Source organism: Henckelia pumila, chromosome 4 (genome assembly GCF_033568475.1).
Source record: "Henckelia pumila isolate YLH828 chromosome 4, ASM3356847v2, whole genome shotgun sequence".
NCBI classification, from domain to species: Eukaryota; Viridiplantae; Streptophyta; class Magnoliopsida; order Lamiales; family Gesneriaceae; genus Henckelia; species Henckelia pumila.
Genome location: NC_133123.1, coordinates 187,390,302 through 187,416,276, shown reverse-complemented (window position 1 = coordinate 187,416,276; position 25,975 = coordinate 187,390,302). Strand labels below are relative to the sequence as shown.

Genomic DNA, 25,975 nt, shown 5'->3' with positions numbered 1-25,975 from the left:
GAAGCGACGATAATACCCTGCTAGACCCAGAAAACTACGGATCTCAGCAACTGTCGTCGGACGCAACCAATTAAGTACCGCTTCAATCTTGCTTGGGTCTACAGAAATTCCTTCGCTGGATATGATATGGCCAAGAAAGACCACTTGGTCCATCCAGAACTCACACTTGCTCAGCTTGGAGTACAACTGCTCATCTAGAAGAGTCTGCAGTACCAACCGCAAGTGAGAAACATGCTCTTCCGTATTACGCGAATACACCAAGATGTCGTCAATGAAGACCACGACAAAATTGTCCAAATACTCCCTGAAGACATGGTTCATCAGATCCATGAATATAGCCGGCGCATTAGTCAAACCAAATGGCATCACTAGAAACTCGTAATGCCCATAGCGAGTACGGAATACAGTCTTGGCTACGTCCTGATCACGGACTCTCAACTGATGATACCCAGATCTCAAGTCGATCTTGGAGTAAACTGAAGTGCCCTGCAGCTGATCAAATAAGTCATCAATACGAGGCAACGGATACTTGTTCTTCACAGTGACTCGATTCAGCTGCCGATAATCAATGCACAGCCGCATCGACCCATCCTTCTTCTTTACAAAGAGAACAGGAGCTCCCCAAGGAGATACACTAGAACGAATGTACCCCTTGTCCAAAATATCCTGTAGCTGATTTTTCAACTCGCGCATCTTTGACGGAGCCAGACGATACGGTGCTCGAGAAATAGGTGAAGTACCTGGAATAAACTCTATGCCAAACTCGACTACCCTAGCAGGAGGAAAACCCGGAATCTCATCAGGAAATACATCTGGAAATTCATCCACAACAGGAATGCTCTCTATCCCAATACTCTCAGCGGACAAATCAACTGCATAGATAAGGTAGCCTTCCCCGCCAGACTCTATAGCTCGACAGGCTCTCAAAGCTGATACCAAAGGCATCGGGGGTCGCGCTCCCTCACCATAGAAAAACCAGCTCTCACTCCCCTCTGGATGAAAGCGTTCTAATCTCTGATAGCAGTCCACTGAAGCTCGATAGGTAGTCAACATATCTATTCCCAGAATGCAATCAAAGTCGTCCATCGCCAGGACCATGAGATTCGCTAACAGAATGTTCCCTTCAAACTCTAAAGGGCAACCCATCACTAGACGCTTAGCCAAAGCAGATTGACCCGTCGGAGTAGAAACAGACATCACTACGTCTAGTGCAATGCATGGTAACTTATGCCTCTTAACAAAACGTGCAAAAATGAAGGAATGAGATGCACCAGTGTCAATATGTACAAGAGCAGGTATACCATAAAGCAGAAATGTACCTGCGATTACTTTCTCATTCTCCTCCACAGCCTGATCATGCCTCAAGGCAAACACCTGGCCAGAAGCTCGTGGCCTCAAATGAGAACTCCCAGCAGGCTGTCCCTGTGACCTCTGCTGAATGGTGGCCTAAGAACCAGATCCTGAACCAGAACCAGAACCGCCTCCCCCAGACAGTGGACAATCCCTCCGGATATGACCAGTCTCTCCACAACGGAAACAAGCTCCAGAAGCTCTGCGGCACTTGTCGGATGGATGGTTCTTCCCACAGTGATCACACTTGTCTTTCTTACCGTAACGGACAACACCAGCAGAGCCAGAGGAATAAGAAGTAGATCCATACTTCTTAAAAGTTTGGGCACGGGGACCCAAAGAACTAGCAGGCCTCGACTGAGGGAAAGACCTGTTCTGCCGAATGCTGTCCTCCGCCTGGTGACAATGGCTCACCAAACCCTCGTAGGACATGTTGTCGCCAACCGCCACACGGTCATGGATCTCAGGGTTAAGGCCTTGAAGGAACAGATTATACTTCATCCCAGAGCTGTCAGCAATCTCGGGGCAATAGGATAGCAGATCAAAGAACTTCTGCTGATACTCATCGATAGACATGGCTCCCTATCACAGACTCAGTAGCTCGCCTGCCTTCGACTGACGGAGTGCAGGAGGAAAATACAGCTTCTGAAAAGCTGTGCGGAACTCGGCCCAGGTGGTCACTCCTCTCGCCGCAACAGAAGGTGCAGAAGTAAACCTCCACCACCTGCGTGCACGTCCGTCCAGAAGATAACCCAGGGTCTCCATCTTCTGCTCCTCGGTGCATTGGAAAGTCTGAAAAGTCATCTCCATGCGGTCTAACCAGTTCTCCGCATCCTCCGGAGACTCACCTCCAACTAAGGTCTTAGGACCCATAGCTAAGAATCGACGCACAGTGAAACGCTCGTCGTCATGATGACTATGATGCCGTTCTCGACGACGCTCTCGGTCGGCATCACCCCAACGCCCACCAATACTGCCATGAGAACTCTGGTCATCACGATCTGCCATCTACAAAATTACCTCATGATGAGACTAAATCCCAAGAATACTTTTGCATGCTCTGATACCATAAATGTAGTGACCCTTACCCGGATCACCTACTAACAGAACTTAGGCATGCAATTAAATTAATTAATCAGATATCAGAATAAAACTGCAGAAACCATAAATATGATACAATCCCAAGTAAAGGAATCTGTAATTCATCCAAATAATATAAAACCAAATCGAATAGCTGTATCAACCTCAAAACAACAGAAATAAAACCTAGACGAAGCTCCAGCTGGTCAACCACTGACTAGCCCCTCTTGGATCCACCCGCCTCGTCCAATCGCAAACCTGCCCCATGGAAAAGGGTGTCCAGAAACACAGAGTACGAGACGTGAGCATAAAACGCTCAGTACGAGAGTATGAGTATACATGCATGCAAAGTGAACTCCCTATAAACTCGAGGTCAAAGATCAGATAACAGAGACAAACCGGGCCCTGGTATGTAGCACGCTGTACCGTTGCTTCAGGAGGTGGCTCCCATACCATAATACAAGTGGACATGCCGGACCCAAATCGATGGAAGTCCAACCACTAACAGGATAGGGAAAAACCATACTAACAGACATCTCGAAGGAGATAGCTCAGTATGCAAATGAATGCAGCATAAATCAATGACATATAAACCATGCAGTCACATAATACATGCATACTCAGTCAGGATATCTCGAACAGTACTTTCGTACCTCAAATCAGTGCAAGCTCTACCAACTCTAGGTCCACGCCTATAGTCTGCTCTACACTGCCAAATGATATTACTATTATTAAAGTGCTCTAAAAGTCTTAACTAAGCTATTGCATACTCCTAAATATTTATAGGAAGCAAAAGCTATACCTTCGTCCGTCGTTAGCCCTTTGATGTCGATGCCTCCAGAACTTGGGCACAACTTTGCTACGACTATCGAACGCCTCGACGACTCCCGGGTCAAGCCTAGGAAGGCTAGAACAACTCGAATACGACTAGAGTAGAGAGGAAATCCGGAATTGGCAATTTGTAAATGAATTCTCGGCCTTCTATTTATAGACAACGATCGGAGCTTCTGATCCTCGATCGGAACGTCCGAACCTCGATCGGAACGTCCGATCCTGCCATCGGAGCTTCCGAAGATCCTGATCTGCCACGTGTCAAAATATCACTTGTTGACTTCGGATAGGGGTGATCGGAGCTTCCGATCCTGATCGGAGCTTCCGATCTAACCACACGTCATGCCTGACGTAATACCATTGGAGCTTCCGATCCTGTTCGGAGCTTCCGAACTCACCTTCGAAGCTTTCGAACTCTATCCAAGTAATTATGATTAATTCCTTAATTACTGATTTTGGTTACGGGCTACTACATACATCTTGTTCTTCCGATTCCTCTCCGTCCTATTTCTGACTCTTTCAGTCCAATTCGCGGATGTAAAAGATGCAATAGACTGAATCACACGACATGAACGTTCGATCTGGGTGACGCGGGCCACTTCGGTGGGTCCCAGCGCTCCCTATGGGAAAAATTCCCCCAAAGACCATCTCCGGGTTTGAATTTGAGCTTCTCCGTCTCTTAGACCGAGATACGCGCTGTAGGTATCGAGAAGAGCTTCTTGTGAGTAGGCTGAAACTCCCGTAACTCCTAGCAGATCCAAAATATTGTCCGTTTGAAACTGCAGCTCCTGTTCCTCCGATCCAAATTTCGAGAGACAAAACAATAAAGAATTCATTCACTATTGGATGCGATCATACCAGCAACATGAACATGCAATCTAGGTGATGTGGGCCGCTTCGGTGGGTCCCAGCGTGCCCTACGGGAAAAATGCCCCAAAAGACCATCTCCAGGTTGTAATTTGAGCGTCTCCGTCTCTTAGACCGAGATACTTGCTGTAGGTATCGAGAGGAGTTTCGCGTGAGCAGGCTGAAGCTCCAGTAACTCTTAGCCGATTGAAAGTTATGTCTGTTTGAAACTGCAGCTCCTGTTCCTCCGATCCGTAGTTCGAGAGATAAAACAATAAAGAATTCATTCACTTTTGGGTGCTATCATACCAGCACTAATGCACTGGATCCAATCAGAACTCCGAAGTTAAGCATGCTTGGGCGAGAGCAGTACTAGGATGGGTGACCCCCTGTGAAGTCCTCGTGTTGCACCCCTTTTTTCATTAATTTCTTTTTTTCTTACTCGTACTTCTAGTTCTTTCGATTCCTTGCGGTCCTATTTCCGACTCTTTCAGTACAATCCGCAGATAGAAAAGATGCAATAGACTGAATCATACGATGTGAATGTGCGATCTGGGTGACGCGGGCCGCTTCGGTGGGTCCCAACGCGACATACGGGAAAAATGCCCCGAAAGACCATCTCCATTTTGGAATTTGAACGTCTCCATCTCTTTAACCGGGATACGCACTATAGGTATCGAGTTGAGCTTCGCGTGAGCAGGCTGAAGCTCCAGTAACTCTCAGCCGATCGAAAGTTATGTCCGTTTGAAACTGCAGCTCCTGTTCCTCCGATCTGCAATTCGAGAGACAAAAAAATAAAGAATTCATTCATTGTTGGGTGTGATCATACTAGCACTAATGCACCGGATCCCATCAGAACTATGAAGTTATGCGTGCTTGGGCAAGAGCAGTACTAGCATGGGTGACCCCCTGGGAAGTCCTCGTGTTGCACCCCTTTTTTATTAGTTTCTTTTTTTCTTACTCGTACATCTTGTTCTTTCGATTCCTCTCCGTCTTATTTCCGACTCTTTCAGTCCAATCCGCGGATAGAAAAGATGCAATATACTTAATCACAGGATGTGAACGTGCGATCTGGGTGACCCGGGCCACTTCGATGGGTCCCAGCGCGCCCTACGGGAAAAATGCCTCCAAAGACAATCTCCGGGTTTGAATTTGAGCTTCTCTATCTCTTAGACCGAGATACACACTGTAGGTATCGAGAAGAGCTTCGCGTTAGCAAGATGAAGCTCCCGTAACTCTCAGCAGATCGAAAGTTATGTCTGTTTGAAACTGCAGCTCCTGTTCCTCTGATCCGCAATTCGAGAAACAAAACAATAAAGAATTCTTTCACTGTTGGGTGCGATCATACCAGTACCAATGCACCGGATACCATCAGAACTCCTAAGTTAAGCGTGCTTGGGCGAGAGTAGTACTAGGATGGGTGACCTCCTGAGAAGTCCTCGTGTTGCACCCCTTTTTCATTAATTTCTTTTTTTCTTACTCGTACCTCTTGTTCTTCCGATTTCTCGCCGTCCTATTTCCCACTCTTTCAGTCCAATATGCGGATAGAAAAGATGCAATAGACTTAATCACATGACGTGAACGTGCGATCTAGGTGACGCGGGGCACTTCGGTGGGTCCCAGCGCATCGTACAGGAAAAACACCCCGAAGGACCATCTCCGGGTTGTAATTTGAGTGTCTCCGTCTCTTAGACCGAGATACTTGCTGTAGGTATCGAGAGGAGCTTCGCGTGAGCAGGCTGAAGCACCTGTAATTCTTAGCCGAGCGAAAGTTGTCCGTTTGAAACTGCAGATCCTGTTCCTCCGATCCGCAATTCGAGAGACAAAACAATAAATAATTCATTCACTGTTGGGTGCGATCATACCAGCACTAATGCAACGGATCCCATCAGAACTCCGAAGTGAAGCGTGCTTGGGCGAGAGCAGTACTAGAATGGGTGACCCCCTGGGAAGTCCTCGTGTTGCACCCCATTTTTCATTAATTTCTTTTTTTATTACTCGTACTTCTTGTTCTTTCGATTCCTCGCCGTCCTATTTCCGACTCTTTTAGTCCAATCCGCGGATAGAAAAGAAGGAATAGACTGAATCATACGATGTGAACGTGCGATCCGGGTGACGCGGGCTGCTTCGGTGGATCCCAGCGCGACTTACGGCAAAAATGCCCCGAAAGACAATCTCCATTTTGGAATTTTAGCGTCTCTGTCTCTTTAACCGAGATACGCACTATAGTTATCGAGTGGAGCTTTGCGTGAGTAGGCTAAAGCTCCAGTAACTCTCAGCCGATCCTCGTGTTGCACCCCTTTTTGTTTAATTTCATTTTTTCTTACTCGTACTTCTTGTTTTTCCGATTCCTCGCCGTTCTATTTCTGACTCTTTCAGTCCAATCCGCGGATAGAAAAGATGCAATTAGACTTAATCACACGACGTGAACGTGCGATCAGGGTGATGCAGGCCGCTTCGGTGGGTCCCAGCACGCCCTACGGGAAAAACGCCCCGAAAGACCATCTCCGGGTTGTAATTTGAGCGTCTCCGTCTCTTAGACCGAGATACTTGCTGTAGGTATCGAGAGGAGTTTCGCGCGAGCAGGCTGAAGCTCCCGTAACTCTTAGCCGATCGAAAGTTATGTTTGTTTGAAACTGCAGCTCCTGTTCCTCCGATCCGCAATTCGAAAGACAAAACAATAAAGAATTCATTCACTGTTGGGTGCGATCATACCAGCACCAATGCACCGGATCCCATCAGAACTCAGAAGTTAAGCGTGCTTGGGCGAGAGCAGTACTAGGATGGATGACCCCCTAGGAAGTCCTCGTGTTGCACCCCTTTTTTCATTAATTTCTTTTTTTCTTACTTGTACTTCTAGTTCTTTCGATTCCTCGCCGTCCTATTTCCGACTTTTTCAGTCCAATCCGCGGATAGAAAAGATGAAATAGACTGAATCATACGATGTGAACGTGCGATTTGGGTGACGCGGGTCGCTTTGGTGGGTCCCAGCGCGACATACGGGAAAAATGCCCCAAAAGACCATCTACATTTTTGAATTTGAGCATCTCCAACTCTTTAACCGAGATACATACTATAGGTATCGAGTGGAGCTTCGCGTGAGCAGGCTGAAGCTCCAGTAACTCTCAGCCGATCGAAAGTTATGTCCGTTTGAAACTGCAGCTCCTGTTCCTCCGATCCGCAATTCGAGAGACAAAAAAATAAAGAATTCATTCATTGTTGGGTGCGATCATACCAGCACTAATGCACCAGATCCCATCAGAACTCCGAAGTTATGCGTGCTTGGGCAAGAGCAGTACTAGGATGGGTGACCCCCTGGGATGTCCTCGTGTTACACCCCTTTTTTTATTAGTTTCTTTTTTTCTTACTCGTACATCTCGTTCTTCCGATTTCTCTCCGTCTTATTTCCGACTCTTTCAGTCCAATCCGCGGATAGAAAAGATGCAATACACTGAATCACACGACGTAAACGTGCGATCTGGGTGACGCGGGCTGCTTTGGTGGGTCCCAACACGCCCTACGGGAAATATGCCCCGAAAGACCATCTTCGGGTTGGAATTTGAGTGTCTCCGTCTCTTAAACCGAGATGCGCGCTGTAGGTATAGAGAGGAGTTTCGCGTGAGCAGGCTGAAGCTCCCGTAATTCTCAGCCGATCGAAAGTTATGTCTGTTTGAAAGTGCAGCGCCTGTTCCTCCGATCCGCAATTCGAGTGACACAACAATAAAGAATTCATTCACTTTTGGGTGCTATCATACCAGCACTAATGCACCGGATCTCATCAGAACTCCGCAGTTAAGCGTGCTTGGGCGAGAGCAGTACTAGGATGGGTGACCCCTTGAGAAGTTATCGTGTTGCACCCCTTTTTCATTAATTTCTTTTTTTCTTACTCATACTTCTTGTTCTTTCGATTCCTCGCCGTCCTATTTCCAACTCTTTCAGTCCAATCCATGGATAGAAAAGATGCAATAGACTGAATCACACGACGTGAACGTGCGATCTGGGTGACGCGGGTCGCCTCGGTGGGTCCCAGCACGCCTTACATAAAAAACACCCCGAAAGACCATTTTCGGGTTGGAATTTGAGTGTCTCCGTCTCTTAGACCGAGATACTTGCTGTAGGTATCGAGAGGAGCTTCGCGTGAATAGGCTGAAGCTCCCGTAACTCTCAGCAGATCGAAAGTTATGTCCATTTGAAACTGTAGATCCTGTTCCTCCGATCCGCAATTCAAGAGACAAAACAATAAAGAATTCATTCAATGTTGCGTGCGATCATACCAGCACTAATGCACCGGATCCTATCAGAACTCCGAAGTTAAGCGTGCTTGGGCGAGAGTAGTACTAGGAGGGGTGACCCCCTGGGAAGTCCTCGTAGGATAGGTGACCCCCTTGGAATTCCTCGTGTTGCACTCGTTTTTCATTAATTTCTTTTTTTCATACTCGTACTTCTTGTTCTTTTGATTCCTCGCCGTCCTATTTTCGACTCTTTGAGTCCAATTCACGGATAGAAAAGATGCAATAGACTGAAACACACGACGTGAACGTGCGATCAGGGTGATGCGGGCCGCTTTGGTGGGTCCCAGCGCGCCCTACGGGAAAAATGCCCCAAAAAACCATCTTCGGGTTTGAATTTGAGCGTCTCCGTCTCTTAGACCAAAATGCGCATTGTAGGTATAGAGAGGAGCTTCGTGTGAGCAGGCTGAAGCTCCCGTAGTAACTCTTAGCCGATCGAAAGTTATGTTCGTTTGAAAGTGCAGCACCTGTTCCTCCATTCCGCAATTCGAGAGACAAAACAATAAATAATTCTTTCACTGTTGGGTGCTATCATACCAGCACTAATGCATCGAATCCCATCAGAACTCCGCAGTTAAGCGTGCTTGGGCGAGAGCAGTACTGGGATGGGTGACCTGGTCGCGCTTATCGTGTATGCCCAAATTACCTGACTCACTCAGGTAAATAAAAACATGCAGTAGTGTGAGTAGGGATCGTTCCCACGAGAAAAGGTAAAATTTCGTGTTCTTTAAAAATACGAAAATAGTAAAAAGGGGGTTTTTGGTTTGAAATTTATCCACTAAAATTTAAAAACAATTATGAATGTAATTCTATCAATTACCAAGCACAATTAAATCACAACGGAAAATTCAATAAAAGACAAGCCTTGGTTTTGGTCAACTACACCCTTGATTTCATTCGTTCGATCATCGATTACCTAAAAAAAATATTTAATCCTGTTGAATATTTATCATTGGAAATTAAATTCCTGTTTCACCCTAATTGTAGTTAACTAGACATAAGCGTTCTAAGATAACCCTTACCAATGAATTAACCTAATACAAGCGATTAGATTTAAACCCACGATAGCATGCAAACTAGTAAAACTGATAAATCTAAACAACCCATACACAAGCGGATGAATTTAGCCTAGTCAATTATTATCCCTACAATTCCTAATCTCACAAGTGAAAGAGTGGGTGCCCAGTGAGCCAACTTGTGGCTATGGGCTTTGATGACTCTTTGTACAAACGATCTTTTGTTTAATGTAATTTACACTTTTATTAATGGCAATGACTTTATCTTTCTTCATATTGTTATATTATGATATACTATTGTTTTTTTGATAAAGACCTTGAATATACTATAGTGTATGTAAGATGTGGTAGAACATGGGGATGTCTATCATGAAATACATCTTATAGTCACTGTATATTCTAAACTGTTCCTAGTCGATTGAGCCGTCCGATAATAAGGATAAGGATCGCTCGAGTTTGAAACTAGCATTTGCGATGCGGAGTACCACGTTTCATTGGTAGGGAACATGGAGATGTTCGAAGCATGCAAATGGATATTCATAGGATGAATAATCGAACTACCCTATCCGGACTTTTCCAAGTGGTTATCACTTATCGAGTGGATAAAGTCCGCGGTTTTGGTTGTACACCATTAGTCCTTACTACTTGAAACATCATGGAGACTCTATATGCTAGTACTGTGCTTTGACTCGTTTACCGACTCTATGGGGGTCATCAGGTGTCGGGATTGGGTACAGTTACAACACATATAGGAGTCGATGCATTGTTGTCAAGGATTCACCACATACTTGCGAGTGTGGATATCCTATGCGATCTGAGGAGATATTAGTGTGACGAATCTCTGGCCAGAGTACTTGATATGATTTAAGAAATGGTTTCTTAGTAGCACATGCGATGTCACTAATTTGATCTTCAAGATGTATTGCATAGTTATCGAATCTTGAGCGACTCTCGATATACCAATGGTTGTTGATTCGATCGGGATATATGGATGAAGGGACCGTACTGTACGCTAACCAAAATCTACTGGTTCTTGTAGGCACTATCAGTGATACCTAGGGAATCATGGGGCGATGTTGCTAGGCGCTTTACCATGATTCGTTGGGCAAGTCGGAAATCGTTGTTCCGAGTCACAAGGAGTTGTGAGCCCACGGCTAGCTGTATCCCTGAACCATTGAGGGTCACACAGTGTAATGGAGTTTTAATCCCCGTTGAGATAGTTAAATTTAAAGAGTTAAATTTAATGAATAAAGAAGTTGGACTTCTTAAATAAGAGTAAGGGAGTAGGATTTCCTAAAATGACATAGGGATGTACATTTTTGGAAACCACTGAATTCGGATTCAGGAAAATTTATCTTGACTTTAAAATGTGCAGAAATGGTTTCTGTGCACATTGGTAAAATCGGTTTATCAATCGGAGTCACGATGAATTTTATATTAATTTCTGAACATGCGGGCTTTGCTTGTCGGGCCTCAACTTATGACTAATGGGCCCTAAGGTGTTAGTGGCCTGCATTATAAATAAGTTATTGCAGTACAGAAATTACACACAGCAGGTCATAATTTTGAGAGAAAAATTTCGAAACCCTAGCCTCTCTCTCAAATATTTCGGCCGAACACCCTCCCTCTCTCTGTCTGAGAAATTCCGGTCTGTGATTTTGAATTGCAGTCTGGAATAGCGAATCAAATTCGTTTATTCTCTTCGCAGAAAACTTCTGATAGATTTTCTAGTGCAATCTATCAGAGGGATTAAACCTCCATTCGTGGACCTGATTGAAGGAGTTCATCAGTTCCTGGGAGAGACAACAAGAGCAGAGAAATCTGTTGGAGTCCAATAATCTCGCTTCGAGATTGAAGGTAAAAATTTTATAATTGTTATTTAAATTTTTACACACACAAATAATTTAATCGTATGGTTGATACCCACACTATGGAATTGTTCCATACTAAAAATTTTAAACTTCCGCTGCACCGGGTATCAATCGTGATTGATCTGAACGCCAGTTTTCCAACAGTGGTATCAGAGCCAGGTTGCTCAGATCAAACGATTAAATTAATCGATTGTACAAAAATTTTTGAGTCTTGGTTTTTTAAAACAAAATAAATATTTTAAATAAAAAAAAAAAATTTTTCGGGCAAAACCCGGGCAGCGATTGGATCGCTGCCCGGTGGGGCAGCGACGGTCGCTGCCCCGGGCGGCGCACGTCGCCGCCCAGGGCAGCGTTCTGCGCTGCGCTGGGCAGCGCTCGGCGCTGCCCAGGGCAGCGATTGTCGCTGCCCGAAAGGGGCAGCCGGGCTGCCCCGGCCCGCGCCCACGGGTGCGGGCCGGCCCGGGAGTGTCCCGGGCGGCCCGCGGGAAAAATTATTATTTTTTTATTTAAATTAATTTTAATGTGTTAAAATTTTATTTTTGGTCCGGTCAAAAATTGTTTTTGATTGGTTCACGAGGCATCGGATCGAATTGTTCGAGTCCGAAAATTTTAAAATTGATTTTTGGATAAATTTGAATTTTTGGAAAATTTTAATATTTTATCCTTAAATTGAATTTTGAAATCAATTATTTTTGGTACAATTGATGATAAGATTTGATCTTATGTATATATTAAGTAAAATATGATTTTATCTATAAAATTAGATTCTGTAGATAAAATATGATTTTATTTAATAAAAGGTAAAATATGATTTTATATGTAAAATATGATTTTATATATAAAATATGATTTTATCCTGTTTAAATTTAAATTGCCATATGCATGATATCCAATAAATTAATTTTGAATTAAATGTTATTGGATAAGGATGATCGATTGCCATGACCAATTTTGTAGGTGTATGTTAGGAATTTACATTTGTTTTATTGTTGTTGGTTTTATTAATGGGCCTGGTTTATGGCCCAATATGAATGTCATATGTAATAAAAGTGGGCTTGGTTTATGGCCCGTTCCCACCCCTAAAATGTATCCCCTCTTTGTCATTGCTATTTATTGTAAATACATTAGATTTAGTGGGAGATCAAGATTTGAAGATGGTGGGCCCAGCAGACAATAAAGACGAAGAAATGTAAATTGGAAGCTAATGTAATAGGATTGCATTGCATACTGCATATTACCTAGGATTGGACTAAGACTCGTGATTGGCAACCACGAGTCAATTAGAAATGGAATCGATCATCCTATATATAATATATGATATTATGATTGTATGCATGTTTTAGACATAATTGTATGAATCCGGCAAGCATACAATAAATTGAAAAATGATGAGACAAATTTTCATAATTAAAAATCCCTCATTTTAAATATGATTTAAAATTGATATCAAGATAAATAAAGGAAATTTAAATTTGTTTAAATGTTCCTACCTTCCATCAACGGTCAATGTATGTGATGCTACCCGCGGATACGGTCTGGCTCATATTATTGGGGGGGCCCGTCCGTCGGAAAGCTGTACATTGGATCGACACATATTGTAAGTTGGGTGGAACTCCCATGGGATCGGCTCATATTATTGGGGATCCACATGGCGACCGTCCATCACAACTTAATATTGATGGGTCATCTTGACATGTCACTATAAACGGCGTCATATTATTGGGCCCTTATTGGACATGAGGTAAATACATGAGGGTTGCTTTGGAAGCAATTGGGCTCTACCTTTTGAGAATTATGGTTGGCTGATATTATTCGGGACCATAATTTTGTCAATTGGACTCCATGTTCTCACTAAGGAAAAAGTTTCCCGTTTTCACTAGAGGGTAGTGAAATCGTTAAAATAGTGGGAGTGAGATTCATAAAATTAAATTCGCCTATTTTATGTCTTAGTAAATTGCTTAAACAATCATTGATATATGTCTGTTTTTCTTTTCAGTATTTCATACAATGAATTCGCGTAATCCATTATTCTCGATCCTCGAACAAAACAAGTTGACTGGCGCAAACTATACGGAATGGTTCCGGAAGTTGAAGATTGTCTTGACTTCGGAGAAGATGCTCTACGTGTTAGAGAAATCACCTCCGAAGGAAGCACCAGCTGACGTAAGTCCGGAGGAATTGGCCAAACTTGATGCATGGTGGGACCATGACATCAAGACCAAATGCTATATGCAAGCCTCGATGTCTGATGAACTCCAGAGGCGATTTGAGGACACCGTGAATGCTGCTGACATTCACGCTCAACTCAAGGAACTTTTTGGGGCTCAATCGAGGGCTGAAAGGTTCGCTACTGTTAAGGAGCTAATGACGTGTCGCATGCGTGAAGGGACTTCGGTCCGTGATCATGGGGTACGAGTGATTTGGCTCATACAGAAGTTAGCAACTCTTGATTTGGTGTTGGAGCATGAACTCAACGTGGATTTACTGCTTCTGTCTCTTCCTTCTTTGTTTGACGGATTTGTGGTAAATTTTAATATGAACAAGATAGAGGCCACCCTTGAAGAGATGGTCAATATGCTTGTGACATATGAATCCACACTAAAGAAGGATAAACCAGCTTTCTTGGTGGGCTCCTCATCTTCTGCTAAGAAGGGGCCAAGTACGAAGGGTAAGAAACGTTCTGCCCCACCCAAGAAAGTCGAACCCGAGAAGAAGCACAAGACAAAGGCTTCAAACAATGGAAAATCCAAGGATGTTTGCCATTACTGCAAGAAGCCCGGTCATTGGAAGCGCAACTGCAAGGAATATCTAGAGCAGTTGGGAACTGCAAAGGGTATGTTCTATATTGAAATAAACATTTCACTTAATACTACTTCTTGGGTATTGGATACCGGATGTGGATCTCACATTTGCAATGATTTGCAGGTGATGACAAGAAGTCGCAGGCTTAGAATGGGTGAGACCCAGCTGAGGCTCGGGAATGGTTCCAGAGTTGAAGCTACAACGATTGGAGATGTTTGTTTAATTTTGCAGAACGGTTTTAAGTTATTTTTAAGAGATGTTTTATTTGTTCCGTATTTAATTAAAAACATTATTTCTGTTTCTATGCTAGATAGAGATGGTTATTCTTGCAATTTTGTGAATGGGATTTGCAATATTTACAAGAATGAATGTTTGATTGGAAATGGACAACTTGAAAACGATCTATACAACTTAAAACTAAAAGACGTTCCAATAAATTATGTTGATAAACCGGCGACAACAAACAAAAGGAAAATCGATAGTCAAAACCCGGCAAACCTTTGGCACGCTAGACTAGGTCATATTTCCTCAAGGAGGATGAACAAGCTAGTGGGAGAGGGCATGTTTGATATGTCTGATATTAACTCTCTACCTACTTGTGAATCCTGCCTAAAAGGGAAAATGACTAAATCTCCTTTTAAGGGGAAACCTGAGCGTAGTCAAAATCTGTTGGATTTGATCCATACAGATGTTTGTGGTCCATTTAGAGTTGGGACTCAACATGGCCACACCTACTTCATTACCTTTACTGATGATTATTCAAGGTATGGGTATTTATATTTAATGAAATATAAGTATGAAGCATTTGAAAAGTTCAAAGAATTCAAGGCTGAAGTAGAAAATAAGCTAGGTAAAAGTCTTAAAGCACTTCGATCGGATCGAGGTGGAGAATACTTAAGTACCGATTTTTTGGACTATCTAAAAGAGAATGGGATTCTCTCTCAGTGGACTCCTCCTATGACACCACAGCTTAATGGTGTATCGGAGCGTCGTAATCGAACTTTGTTGGACATGGTTCGATCCATGATGAGCTTCACTGAGCTTCCACCTTCGTTTTGGGGCTATGCGCTTGAAACAGCGGTATTGTTGTTGAACAACGTCCACACTAAAGCAGTGGACAAAACACCATACGAGTTATGGAATGGCAAAGCTCCTAAGTATTCGTACTTAAGGATTTGGGGATGTCCTGCTTACGTGAAGCAGACAGTGGGAGATAAGTTGGATAGTCGATCCAGCTTATGTTATTTTGTAGGGTATCCGAAGAATTCAATCGGATATTATTTCTATTATCCTGCTGAAACAAAGGTGTTTGTTTCTAGGAATGCCACCTTCTTGGAGAAGGAGTTCTTATTGGATAAGAAAGGTGAGATGATGGAACTCGAAGAAGTTCGAGAAGAACCCGAAATACAAAATAACGATCCTACGCCTCAGGAACCATTACTGGACACGCCTGAACCTAGAAGATCCGAGAGGACTTCTAGACCTCCTGTTCGATATGGTCTTCTTCTTGAAGGGGATCAAGATGAACCCGACATTGGATGTGATCCAAGAAACTTCAAGGAAGCAATTTCTGATGCGGATTCAAATTTATGGCTTGAAGCTATGCAGTCTGAATTGGATTCAATGCATACAAACCAAGTTTGGTCTTTAGTAGATCCTCCTGATGGAATTGTTCCAATAGGGTGTAAATGGATCTACAAGAGAAAGCTTGGGCATGATGGTAAGGTATTGACCTACAAGGCGCGATTGGTGGCGAAAGGTTACACTCAAAGACAAGGAGTTGACTATGATGAAACCTTTTCACCAGTTGCAATGTTCAAGTCCATAAGAATCCTTATTGCCATAGCTGCATGGTATGACTATGAGATATGGCAAATGGATGTGAAGACTGCTTTTCTTAATGGAGACATTAAGGAAGAAATCTATATGAAGCAGCCGGAGGGGTTCACATCCATGGGAAGCGAGCATAAGGTATGCAAGCTTCAGAGATCAATTTATGGTCTAAAACAAGCATCAAGAAGTTGGAACCAGAAATTTGATGAAACAATAAAAGATTTTGGTTTCATCAAGAACCCGGAGGAACCGTGCGTGTACAAGAAAGTAGTTAAGGATGCTGTGACATTCTTAGTACTTTATGTTGATGACATCCTACTCATTGGGAATGATGTAGGGATGTTGCAGTCAACAAAGATATGGTTATCAGGTAGATTCTCGATGAAGGATTTGGGTGAGGCATCCTACATTCTTGGGATACAGATCTATAGAGATAGATCTAAGAGAATGATAGGACTCACTCAATCAACCTACATCGACACCATATTGAAACGGTTTTCAATGGATGGGTCCAAGAGAGGACATCTACCCATGTGTCATGAAGTTTCTTTATCCAAGTCTATGTGTCCCAAGACTGATGCAGAGATAGAGAATATGACACATGTACCATATGCGTCAGCTATAGGTAGTATCATGTATGGGATGATATCTACCAGACCGGATGTAGCATTTGCTCTGAGTGTCACGAGCAGATATCAGGCTAATCCTGGTCAAATGCATTGGAAAGCCGTGAAGGACATTCTTAAGTACTTACGAAGGACTAAGAATATGTTCATGGTATATGGAGGACGAGATCTGAAATTGGAAGGCTATACCGACTCTAGCTTCCAAAGTGACGTGGATGACTCGAAGTCAACCTCTGGATTTGTGTTCATGCTCAATGGCGGTGCTGTCTCTTGGAAGAGTTCCAAGCAGGACACCACAGCGGATTCCACCACTGAGGCTGAATACATTGCAGCATCAGCTGCTGCTAAAGAGGCCGTTTGGATGAGGAAGTTCGTCCAAGAGTTGGGCGTCATTCCTGAATTTGGGTGCCCAGTGAGCCAACTTGTGGCTATGGGCTTTGATGACTCTTTGTACAAACGATCTTTTGTTTAATGTAATTTACACTTTTATTAATGGCAATGACTTTATCTTTCTTCATATTGTTATATTATGATATACTATTGTTGTTTTGATAAAGACCTTGAATATACTATAGTGTATGTAAGATGTGGTAGAACATGGGGATGTCTATCATGAAATACATCTTATAGTCACTGTATATTCTAAACTGTTCCTAGTCGATTGAGCCGTCCGATAATAAGGATAAGGATCGCTCGAGTTTGAGACTAGCATTTGCGATGCGGAGTACCACGTTTCATTGGTAGGGAACATGGAGATGTTCGAAGCATGCAAATGGATATTCATAGGATGAATAATCGAACTACCCTATCCGGACTTTTCCAAGTGGTTATCACTTATCGAGTGGATAAAGTCCGCAGTTTTGGTTGTACACCATTAGTCCTTACTACTTGAAACATCATGGAGACTCTATATGCTAGTACTGTGCTTTGACTCGTTTACCGACTCTATGGGGGTCATCAGGTGTCGGGATTGGGTACAGTTACAACACATATAGGAGTCGATGCATTGTTGTCAAGGATTCACCACATACTTGCAAGTGTGGATATCCTATGCGATCTGAGGAGATATTAGTGTGACGAATCTCTGGCCAGAGTACTTGATGTGATTTAAGAAATGGTTTCTTAGTAGCACATGCGATGTCACTAATTTGATCTTCAAGATGTATTGCATAGTTATCGAATCTTGAGCGACTCTCGATATACCAATGGTTGTTGATTCGATCGGGATATATGGATGAAGGGACCGTACTGTACGCTAACCAAAATCTACTGGTTCTTGTAGGCACTATCAGTGATACCTAGGGAATCATGGGGCGATGTTGCTAGGCGCTTTACCATGATTCGTTGGGCAAGTCGGAAATCGTTGTTCCGAGTCACAAGGAGTTGTGAGCCCACGGCTAGCTGTATCCCTGAACCATTGAGGGTCACACAGTGTAATGGAGTTTTAATCCCCGTTGAGATAGTTAAATTTAAAGAGTTAAATTTAATGAATAAAGAAGTTGGACTTCTTAAATAAGAGTAAGGGAGTAGGATTTCCTAAAATGACATAGGGATGTACATTTTTGGAAACCACTGAATTCGAATTCAGGAAAATTTATCTTGACTTTAAAATGTGCAGAAATGGTTTCTGTGCACATTGGTAAAATCGGTTTATCAATCGGAGTCACGATGAATTTTATATTAATTTCTGAACATGCGGGCTTTGCTTGTCGGGCCTCAACTTATGACTAATGGGCCCTAAGGTGTTAGTGGCCTGCATTATAAATAAGTTATTGCAGTACAGAAATTACACACAGCAGGTCATAATTTTGAGAGAAAAATTTCGAAACCCTAGCCTCTCTCTCAAATATTTCGGCCGAACACCCTCCCTCTCTCTGTCTGAGAAATTCCGGTCTGTGATTTTGAATTGCAGTCTGGAATAGCGAATCAAATTCGTTTATTCTCTTCGCAGAAAACTTCTGATAGATTTTATAATGCAATCTATCAGAGGGATTAAACCTCCATTCGTGGACCTGATTGAAGGAGTTCATCAGTTCCTGGGAGAGACAACAAGAGCAGAGAAATCTGTTGGAGTCCAATAATCTCGCTTCGAGATTGAAGGTAAAAATTTTATAATTGTTATTTAAATTTTTACACACACAAATAATTTAATCGTATGGTTGATACCCACACTATGGAATTGTTCCATACTAAAAATTTTAAACTTCCGCTGCACCGGGTATCAATCGTGATTGATCTGAACGCCAGTTTTCCAACAACAAGCGGACAATTATTAATTGCAGTTGCTTCACAAATCAGATAATTCAAACAACTACGGATTCAAACTCCAATTTAGCAGTAGATTTTATATAAGAATTATCAGGTGATCAAGCTAATAATCAAATATAAAATCATGAAATAAATCAGAATAATTATTCATACTCAACAATAATCAAGCTCTGTAAAACATAAATCTCACGAATAAATTAATCAAGGGCTTCGTCTTCCTTAACCAAGTATTAAGAACTAGCCAACACAATTCATGAAGAACAAAATAAAAATAATAATAAAAGGCGGAATTCTAGAATTCTCAGAAAAAACCTAGTCTTTGCAAGAGATAAATCTTCAACTCCCACTGAAAGTCTGCATTTTTTCTCTTAAAACTTAATAAAAGACTTATATCTTAGCAACAAATCGTCCAAAAATAAGTCTCGGAATTAAAACAAGAGTTTCCAAAACATAAAACTCTTTCAAAAATAAGTCTGCGCACGACGGCGCGGGCGCTCAATGGAATGACGCGCGCGCGCAGCTTCTTCGCATCTTGCATTCTTCAGAGTGGCGCGGGCACTCCAAATTCCTGCGCGGGCGCTCCACTCCCACGCATAAATTCCTTGTTTTCTATAGACCATCACGCGGACGCTCGGTATTATGGCGCGGGCGCGCCTGATGTACGCTTCTCACAATATTCAAAGCGGCGCGGGCGCGTGATATTGATGTTCGGGCGTGCCTTCGCTTCGTATTTTCTTCTTATCTTCATCTCTCAAGTCTTGATCTTTGATTTTTCTTCCATTCTTTCTAGCTTAAATCCATCAAATCAAATCCAAGGCTCTTCTTGCCTTCATCCAACAAAAACAACATAACATCACATAATACCTACCAATCAAACACAAGATTCAAGCTAAATACTAAGCAATATAAGCGCATAAAATGCACTTATCAAATTTCCACAAACTTGAACTCTTGTTCGTCCCGAACAAAACAAAACACCTAATAAAAATAAGTATACACAATATAAGAGAATCATCAATAATTATCGTGTATCAATAGCCTCAGCAACAAAATCACAATTTTTCAACTCCAATCACATCACATCATCCTAACATTGGAAAATTGTTTAAGCAAGAAACATAGCTCAACCTCATAGACCTTTAGACTCCGCAACTCACGTTCACAACATTCTCCCCCAAACTCAATTCAAACATCTATAGATCATAAGGACTTTCAAGGTAACTCGGAATCAACATGAAAGATATTCAATCAAAAACACTCACAATGAAATTAGCTCAAGAAAGAATATAGTGTGTAAGTGTTTTGATCAAAATTCATATTCATCAAAAATGTCAATCGACAATCCATAAGCTAAACTCTTACAACCCCTCTCCACTAGTATATTAGGCGACTGTGACTCGGTCCATAGGTCTTATTCGGCTTATAATGTAAGGTTGGGCTTATGGCTACAAACGAAGGAAAGAATTCAAAGAGGGAGTAAAATATGATCTTGTCCCTTAAATCCACTCCTTTTCATTCACATTGAAAACTCTTTTCATTCTTTCAACTACTTTTTTTTTTCTTTTTTTCATTTTCAACTCGCCTTTTATTCATAGTTTTCTCTTCTTTTTTTTTCTTTTTTTTTTCCAGATTTCTTCCTTCCACCCAATCTATTTCTTTCTTTTATTTCTCATCCCCTCCACTACTACACTTCTTTCGATTTTTTCGTTGCACTTCTCAACACACTATCCATTTATTAGCATTCAAATCAAGAGTATAAAAATCAAACATGCAATTACTCCTTAAAAGTAGGAAATAGTGTTTAAGCTACAGGTAGTAGTTGTAGGACCTTGAAATAATGTCAAATGGGGGTTTATCACACTTTTTCACGCATGCCATTCATTTTCAATTAGGCTCAAAATAGATACTAGGGACACAATGTATTAAGGGTGGCTTGAAAGACTCAATCTAATTCAGAAAAATTGCCTATCTCATTCCTAAGTCACAATATACCCATATTGCACCTCGAGGGATGTTCAAGCTAGTTCTAGATTAATCTCTATCCACAATTAACTCAAATGAATTCAACCAGTGCAGAAAAAGAAGAATCACCAACAGTAAACGGTGATTTTGCACAACAAATACTCAGCAAATGCACCTCATGTGCTCATGTATATGTGAAAGCTCAAAGGGCAACTAAGGATATTGCATGAATTAATCAGTAAAGGCCCAAATGATCCAAACAACGCCTCAATCCTATCTATATCTGTCTGTTTCAAACTCAGGATCAAACAAAATTCATAGAGTTTATAGGAGTTTGAAGTCCACTTGGTCAAAGTTTCAAAAAAAAAATTTCGTAGGGAGGCAGATATTCAAGGAGTCAATTTTTTTTTTTCAATTAACACAACTAAAATCATCATCGGCTATATTTCCACTTCTTAATTTTTTTCTCAAAAGTTATGCAACTCTTACAACTCAAGCAAACAAACATACAAACTAACTCGACACATAAAAAAAAACAACCACACTGACACTCAAATAAACAAGACAAAACACAATAAAATCCAACAACCTACTGAACTCCCCCCAAACTTAGGTACATACATTGTCCTCAATGATATGACAGTATAAAAGAGCAGAAATAGGACATGTACCTCGGGTGATGACCGTCAGTGGTCACCACCATCACCATTAGGATGTGGATCAGTAGGAGGGTCAGTCGGGCCAAACATCGGAGGCCACTGTGGTCGCGGAGGTAGGAAGCTGGCACCATCAGAAAAGTAGTGAAGGAGAACAGCTGCAGAGAGGTCCATCATATAGTTCATAAAGATGCCAGACATCTGCTGCATAGCTCGAATCTCCTCTCTCTGTTTCTGCTGCTCCTGTCATGACAGTCGCACCTCCTCCTCTAGTCTAGTCAATCGATCAGTCGCAGAAGGAGCCGACTGATGCTGGGGTGCCTGTGCTCTACGTGCTGCAGCTCTCTCTTCTCTCTGCTGCTGTTGCGCTAGAGTTACCAAGCGGGTGTTGCAGTCAAATGCAATGGCGGCGATGGGCTTCAAAATCTCCTCCGTGGGGCTCCAGTCCACCCCGGCCTCCTCACAAAGGTCAGAAATAATAACAGGCAAGGCAAGACCACCACTCATCTTTCCTTGCACCACGTGCAGAATAGTCTCCTGACAAACTAGTCCCAAATCAATGGACTTCCCCTCCACAATGCAATAGAGCAATAGAGCTCGATCCCGTGTAACCTCGTGCTCATGGTCGGTCGGCTTCAGGCGAGCGCAAATAAAGTTATACCACAGATTGACCTCATATTGCAGTTCAGTCTTCTTCAACTTTGATGGCATACCATCACGCCCATAGCGCCACTCAGCCCCCGGTCGACAGATGCGACGAATACAGCTTCGTAATCAATGTCACTGTTTTTGAATTCCAGATATTCATCGTGATACACCGGGGGAATCTTAAAAAGGGTATTGATGGAGTGAGAGTCAAATGGGACCATCTTCCCACGCATGAGTCCATTCAACTGAACATGTTTCACTTTTAGGTTGGCGTAGAAATCTCTAACCAAAGAAACAACTGCGTCCTGAGGTTGCTTCGCAAACTCCTGCAATTGTCGGGCAACAATTTCCCGACCAATACTCGTCGTAAAAGCACTTGGCTCAAAACCAACAGATGCGTTGAATCCTCACTCGGCTAGGATGTTCTTCCCAAGCCATTCTTGATAATATGCAGCAGCCTGGGCGTTCCAGAAACGCCTATTAGCTTCGGTAGGAGCGGGAGCAGAAGAAGAAGAAGCACCAAACTTAGTTTTCTTCTTGGGCGCCATCTATCAAACACTTGGGGTGCACTCTTGTAAACGTATTCAAATATGCCAATATACCACTCTATTCTTCCCTCTAAACTTCAACAATACACACCAATATAACTTCACCACAATCACCAACCAAAGAATTCACAAATAATATTTCACCCATACTTGAACAAAATCCACACTTCACAACTTCACAATATTAATTTCGGATTGAAGAAGAGCTTCAAACCCGGAGATGAAAGCCAACACTTACCCAATAGAAGATAGAACTCGATGTCCGACTTTGAAAAGCTCCAAACAATTCCCACGAACGAGATGAGCAACTCGACCCAAATTCACGCATCTTCAATGGGTTGAGAGAAATTGGGGAAAGAATTTGGTGATAGGGATGTGGGATGTAGTAGACAATTTCTCAAAGAATGAAACGATTTGGAGAGGAATATTGAGTGAGAGTGGGAGGATTTTAGGGATTTAGGGCTTTAGCATGTAGGATAGATGAGAAAGTGAAGATTGTATCGATACTAGGATTCTTTAAAAACCCGTCGCGCGGGCGCTCAGTGTAGTTGGGCGCGCACGCCTGCGCATCGCATAAATTTTTTATTCCGAAAGGTGGGATCGCGCGGGCGCTCTGTGTAGTGGGGCGCGCGCGCTTGCGCATCGAGTTTCCACGAATTGGTGCCCAGGACTCGCACGGGCTCTCGGTATAATGGCGCGCGCGTGCCTGCTTGATGTCTTTTTATATTTCGCGGAAATGAGAAATCACGCGGGCGCGCGGTTTGGTCGGGCGCCTGCTCCTAGCCTTCGCAAAAAGTACGTTTCCTGACTTTGAAGCTGCGCGGGCGCCCAGTGTAGTGGGGCGCGCACGCCTGGGCTTTGAATCTGCCCAATTTTGTGTGACAAAACCTGTGGAAAAGTAAAACCAAATCAATTCTCAAGTCACGCAAAATTAGTACAGTAAAAACTATAAAAAAAAATGACAAAAGAAACGAAAGAAACAGAGGTGCAAAGACGAAAAAAAATAAAGATTTGGGTTGCCTCCCAAACAGCGCTTGGTTTATAGTCGTAAGCCCGACTGGATGCTGTGAATTTAATCAATCTGTGGCGGATCATCGAGTGTGAGATCATGCGCATCCTCTTCCGCATTCGCTTGGATCCCTTCAAAATAATGCTTCAATCGTTGGCCATTCACCTTGAATGTTTTCGTCGTTTCCAAGCTTTTTATTTCCAATGCACCATGTGGAAAGACATCAGTGATAACAAACGGGCCAATCCATCTAGAACGCAACTTACCTGGGAATAATCGAAGTCGTGAGTGATAACAAACGGGCCAATCCATCTAGAACTTTTTGACCGACTTCAAACACCCTTCTAGAGATCATCTTGTCGTGGAACGCCTTTGTCTTTTCCTTGTAAATCTTTGAGCTCGCATATGCATCATTGCGTATCTCTTCTAGTTCTTGCAACTGCAGCTTTCTATGCGCTCCACTCTCATCCGTCTGCATATTGAAATTTTTAATAGCCCAGTAGGCTCGATGCTCCAATTCGACAGGCAGATGGCATGGTTTCCCAAAAATCAATCAATATGGGGACATCCCAATCGGTGTCTTGAACGCGGTTCTGTATGCCCACAGTGCATCATCCAAGCGCAAACTCCAGTCTTTCCTAGTAGGATTCACTGTCTTCTCCAAAATGGATTTGATTTCTCGATTTGAGACCTCGGCTTGGCCATTCGATTGCGGGTGATACGCAGTGGAGAGTTTGTGTGTCACATGATACTTATTCAATAAACTAGCCACAGTCCGGTTGCAGAAGTGTGTTCCTCTATCACTAATGAGGGCTCTTGGAATTCCAAACCTAGAGAAAATATTATGCTGAATAAATTCTGCAACCACTTTAGAATCGTCAGTACGGGTGGCCTTGGCTTCCACCCATTTCGAGACATAATCCACAACAAGTAATATATAAAAAAATCCATATGAACTAGGAAAAGGCCCCATGAAGTCGATGCCCCATACATCAAAGATTTCACATATTAAAATGGGTTGCTGAGGCATCTCCTTACGCTGGGATATATTACCTGTCTTTTGGCATTGAGCGCATGACTTACAAAACATTTAAGCGTCTCGAAATATGGATGGCCAAAAAAATCCACAGTCCAATACCTTCCTAGCTGTTCTTTTTGCTCCAAAATGGCCACCAGAAGCATATGAGTGACAAAATGTGAGAATTGGGATTACCTCGCTTGCAGATACACATCGTCGTATGACTTGATCAGTGCAGTGCTTCCACAAGTATGGATCATCCCACACATAATATTTAGCATCACTTCGGACCTTATCTTTCTATGCCTTAGAGAATTCAGAAGGGAATCCATTAGTAACTAAATAATTCACAATATTTGCGTACCATGGTAATTCCGTGCTGACTGAAAATAACTGCTCATCAGGAAATTCTTCTCGTAACCTCAGCTCTTCTTCAACATGAACTAGTCGACTCAAGTGGTCAGCCACTCAATTTTCGGTCCCTCTCTTGTCCTTAATCTCCACATCAAATTCGCTCAGCAGTAGTATCCATCTTATCAGTCTTGGTTTTGCCTCCTTCTTCGCCATCAGAAAACGAAGAGCTACATGATCAGAATAAACAATAACTTTAGCACCAAGTAAATATGAACGAAATTTCTCTAAAGCAAAAACTACTGCTAAAAGCTCCTTTTCAGTAGTGGAGTAGTTTCGTTGGGCATCGTTCAAAATGCGCGAAGCATAGTAGATAGCGTGCGATGTCTTCCCAACTTTTTGTCCCAATACCACTCCTACGGCATAGTCACTGGCGTCACACATGATTTCAAATGGCTTGGTCCAGTCCGGTGGTTGGATGATTGGTGCTGAAGTCAATGAGTCCTTGAGTTTAACAAAAGCAGTTTTGCATGGCTAATTGAATTCAAACGACACATCCTTCTGCAGCAGTTTGAACATAGGGGATGCAATCTTGGCAAAATCCTGAATATATCTCCTGTAAAAACCTGCATGGCCAAGAAAAGAGTGCACCTCCCACACACTTACGGGGTAAGGTAGAGACTGAATAATATCAATTTTAGCTTTATCTACCTCCATCCCCTTAGATGAGACGACATGACCCAACACTATACCTTGCCCAACCATAAAATGACATTTTTCAAAATTAGGAACCAGGTTGGTTTCGACATACCTCTTAAGAACTAGAGCAAGATTAGACAAACAGTCTTCGATAGAGTCACCATAGACAGTAAAATAATCCATGAAGACTTCTAATATGTGCTCTACAAAATCAAAAAATATACTAACCATACACCGTTGGAAAGTAGCCGGTGCATTGCATAGACCAAAGG

General features: G+C 42.6%; 8 non-coding genes across 8 annotated transcripts; all 8 read left to right on the top strand.

Moving 5' to 3' along the window:
• The first annotated feature begins 4,402 nt into the window (after positions 1–4,402).
• On the top strand, positions 4,403–4,521 carry LOC140868366 (5S ribosomal RNA). The gene has a single exon (XR_012145787.1). It is a non-coding gene; the product is annotated as a 5S ribosomal RNA (ribosomal RNA).
• A 401-nt stretch (positions 4,522–4,922) lies between these two features.
• On the top strand, positions 4,923–5,041 carry LOC140869195 (5S ribosomal RNA). Its single transcript, XR_012146582.1, has one exon. It is a non-coding gene; the product is annotated as a 5S ribosomal RNA (ribosomal RNA).
• A 400-nt stretch (positions 5,042–5,441) lies between these two features.
• LOC140867975 (5S ribosomal RNA) lies at positions 5,442–5,560 on the top strand. The gene has a single exon (XR_012145413.1). It is a non-coding gene; the product is annotated as a 5S ribosomal RNA (ribosomal RNA).
• Positions 5,561–5,958: 398 nt separating this feature from the next.
• Positions 5,959–6,077, top strand: LOC140869619 (5S ribosomal RNA). Its single transcript, XR_012146793.1, has one exon. It is a non-coding gene; the product is annotated as a 5S ribosomal RNA (ribosomal RNA).
• Positions 6,078–6,808: 731 nt separating this feature from the next.
• Positions 6,809–6,927, top strand: LOC140867862 (5S ribosomal RNA). The gene has a single exon (XR_012145302.1). It is a non-coding gene; the product is annotated as a 5S ribosomal RNA (ribosomal RNA).
• Positions 6,928–7,328: 401 nt separating this feature from the next.
• LOC140868883 (5S ribosomal RNA) lies at positions 7,329–7,447 on the top strand. The gene has a single exon (XR_012146282.1). It is a non-coding gene; the product is annotated as a 5S ribosomal RNA (ribosomal RNA).
• A 401-nt stretch (positions 7,448–7,848) lies between these two features.
• On the top strand, positions 7,849–7,967 carry LOC140868023 (5S ribosomal RNA). Its single transcript, XR_012145460.1, has one exon. It is a non-coding gene; the product is annotated as a 5S ribosomal RNA (ribosomal RNA).
• A 400-nt stretch (positions 7,968–8,367) lies between these two features.
• LOC140869359 (5S ribosomal RNA) lies at positions 8,368–8,486 on the top strand. Its single transcript, XR_012146740.1, has one exon. It is a non-coding gene; the product is annotated as a 5S ribosomal RNA (ribosomal RNA).
• The last annotated feature ends 17,489 nt before the right edge of the window (positions 8,487–25,975 follow it).